This window comes from Papaver somniferum, unplaced genomic scaffold, assembly GCF_003573695.1.
Source record: "Papaver somniferum cultivar HN1 unplaced genomic scaffold, ASM357369v1 unplaced-scaffold_30, whole genome shotgun sequence".
Taxonomy (NCBI): Eukaryota; Viridiplantae; Streptophyta; class Magnoliopsida; order Ranunculales; family Papaveraceae; genus Papaver; species Papaver somniferum.
The window spans coordinates 218,855-221,346 of record NW_020641040.1 but is presented as its reverse complement, the minus strand read 5'-3'; the positions used below and the strand labels follow the sequence as shown (position 1 = coordinate 221,346).

Sequence of the window (2,492 nt, the reverse complement as noted above, 5' to 3'; positions counted from 1 at the left end):
CCGCAAGAAAAAAAGTTCACTATTATAATAAAACGCTAGTTCTACGTACTGATCAATGATATTACTTCTGAACAGTTTGCTCATTTCTTGGATTTCTTTGGTGCCCTACAAACAAGATCAAGGTGAAAAGAGGACGACTATCATTACAATGATCTTAGAATTTTTCAAATGTAACTGAATGCAAGAGAAAAAGGAAACAAGAATAAGAAGAAACTCTTACCCGGTAGCTGCTTGAGGTGCAGGTGTGGGTGCTGCCACTTTATCGACGGGTCCCTGTTGCATATTATACCAACTTGTAGAGATCAACTCGAGGAAATAACAAGGATTCAAGACTCAACGATAGAATCTTAGTGCTTCTACTCTCTAGACTTAACTTGACCTAGAATGTCTTTTAAAATTACACTGCAGTTCTGACACAGTGCAGTAAATAATGAAATGGCAAGACTAAAATTGCTATTCCCTACATATATATCTAATATTGCTATTCCATACATGTATATCTTAATCAATTCTATGCAGAATTCACTAAAAGTCCAATTAGTTAACTACTGATTTTTATGTTCTTAACATGTATGACATGCATACATAGTTAACATTACCCAAGCAGTAATCAAGACAGGAACAAAGATACACACATAGTGTCCGAATTTAGAATAAAAATTGAAAAATGAAAATCAACAAGTTTATCAGTATCTTACCGCTTCCAAACGCTCCTCCCTCCAAGCATGCTTCCTTTCTCTGCTATCCTTGTTCTTAGCACGCTTAGCCTCAAACTGGTCAGACAAAGTCTTCTCTCTAGCCTTCTATGCCTTGGGTTTGTGAATACTTTCCATGAATACACACTTGTTCTTGAACACATTACCCTTTACCCTCAAGTACATATCATGGTACATGTGCTTGTCAATCTTCTTTGCCTCCCTGTACTTACGGAGCAACCTCCTGAGTTCACGCATTCTCCTCATCCAGATAACCTTGGTAGGCAACCTAGATTCCCTGGTACCCTTCCTCTTACCTGTTCACAGAGAAACTAACAAATTGACCCATTGCTACCTCTCTACAACACATAATATGAACCAGTCATTGAATTAAAGAAATAAATAACAAAGCTAACATTTACATGATAACACCAACAATGGAATTAGATTGTTAAATTAACATAACCAGAGTGACGACCCTTGGCCTTGGCTTCATTCATACGACAAGCACGAGATCTAGAGTGAATCACTGTTGGCTTATGAATAATGTAACCATCCTTTACCAACTTTCTAATGTTTTCCCTGAACACACATACACCAAATAAAAATTTTACATGGACCATGCCTTTCCCAATGTGCATCCTCGTGCTTGGACATGAAGGTACGGATGAAAGTTATACATAATACAACAGCCTGTCAAATTCATACATTGATCAACAATTAGATATACAAAGAGAGAAAACAAATCAACAGAAAACAAATCAACTTATCAAGTAGTTCAGTTATATACCTACGACAACCATCTGGAGTCCAATTCATAACTGTGATGGAGAGTCATGTCGAAAACGAGAACCAACTTTAGAAACAGAAGCGGAGAAATATTTTACCTGCTTGATGTAGAAAAAGAGATGGAGAAATTTGAGAAAGAGTTTCATCTTCGGGAAACCCATAATGGGAGTACGAGGGTTTTGAGGAATTTCTTGAGGCAGAACACACAACACGTTGAGACGTGTGAGAGATAAATGGGAAGATTTAGGGATTTTCTTCTAGAGCTGGCATAAAAGTAGATTTTTCTGATACGTGGTGAAATTTTAGGCGGGTTGATTGGGAGGGAAGTTCGGTTTGCACAAAAATGAAGCGCCAATAGATTGTAGATGCAAAATTTAAGAGCCCATGATTAGGCCCGTCAATATTTGTCTGATATCCGGAATCCGTTTCCGAATATTCGCGATCCTATAAGATTTTATCCGTTTTATCGAATATCAGATCAGATATTTCTTCCTTAGTATATCGGAATCGGATTAGGCTCCATCAGAATTGTTAATATTAGATATTCGATAAAAACAAGGACTGATTTGTAATTTACCCTAACTATATTTGATATCCAATATGAAATGTTTGATAAATTGAACTTAAATTTCAATTATGAACATGTTTTATAGAGTTTTTAACATTTTTATTGGAACCGGATATTATCGTATAAATATCCGATATTTGATAGCTTAGCATATCAGAAACGATATCTGATTTTGATATCCTATAGGATATTATCGGATATCAAATATCCGATATCTGATAGCTTAGCATATCGGAATCAATATTTGATTTTGATATGCTATAGGATATTATCGATTATCGAATATATCCAATAGCGCTTAACCTATCAAATACGGATTTCCAAATATCCGACAGATATTCTTCCATTGACACCCCTACCCATAATAACCTGGCTAGTTTGGGACCTAGTCCAGTTATTTGGGGGTTGTTACTAGATGACAAAAAAAGGTCATTATAAGG

At 36.0% G+C, this 2,492-nt stretch overlaps 1 pseudogene; it reads right to left on the bottom strand.

Annotated features, from left to right (window-relative positions):
• Positions 1-1,318, bottom strand: LOC113341661 (annotated as a pseudogene).
• Between the last annotated feature and the right edge of the window lie 1,174 nt (positions 1,319-2,492).